Below are 958 nucleotides of genomic sequence, written 5' to 3' on the forward strand. Positions count from 1 at the left end.
AATAATCTCGCTGGAAAATAAACACGAGCTGTTATCATCACATACCACACTCCTTATTTCCTATAATTTATAAGGTTACTTTTTCATGTCTTAATAAACTGCGTTAAAATAATATGCTAATTATTTCGCCGATAACTGGTTTGATGAAATAAAACGTTGAACACCGTTTAAGTCCTTCCCTTAACCCCATGTTAAGACAGCGGGGGTCACGTGACGAGTATTCTAGAAGATTCGCGATAAACCCTAGTATATTACGACAGCGGAAGTCAAGTGACGCTGGTAGGACGTGTTGAGTGCCTAGAAGATTCTAGAAGAGGCGGTATTATCGTATATAAGTGCGCTAGACAGAGAGAGAGAGAGGGAGAGAATGGGAACCAAGGACAGCTGTTACGGTCGGCGAGAACCGAGGATAGCAGATACAGAAATCGGAACTATAGTTGCTGACAAGCAGAAATAGAGACGGGCAATTGAGTCAAGCACAGTAGAAAGTGAGTGAATTGTTGTGAACTATAGTGTGTGTAACTGTGAAAATTAAGTGTATTGCAAAGTTGTATTGAAGAAGAATAAACAAGTTTTATTTAAGAAAGGACTTGTATTGTAGAAAAATTAACAAACAAACATACAAAGACGTAACAAATTGGTGTCAGAAGTGGGATAGAAAATAAAAAGAAGAAGATGGAACGAGAGGCGGCAAATCAAACTACAGCTTAGCAGATTTGATGGCAGCAATACAAGAACAAGAAAAGAAACAAGAAGAACGAGAAGAGAAATTACAGCAGTGGTTGGAGGAAAAAGAAAAGAAACAAGAAGAGAAACAACAGCAGTTGCAAGAAAACCTGCAATAGTGGCAGCTCGAACGAGAAAAGAAACAAGAAGAGAGACAACAGCAGTTGCAAGAAAACCTGCAATAGTGGCAGCTCGAACGAGAAAAGAAACAAGAAGAGAGACAACAGCAGTT

Source organism: Limulus polyphemus, unplaced genomic scaffold (assembly GCF_000517525.1).
Source record: "Limulus polyphemus unplaced genomic scaffold, Limulus_polyphemus-2.1.2 Scaffold659, whole genome shotgun sequence".
In the NCBI taxonomy this organism is placed as follows: domain Eukaryota; kingdom Metazoa; phylum Arthropoda; class Merostomata; order Xiphosura; family Limulidae; genus Limulus; species Limulus polyphemus.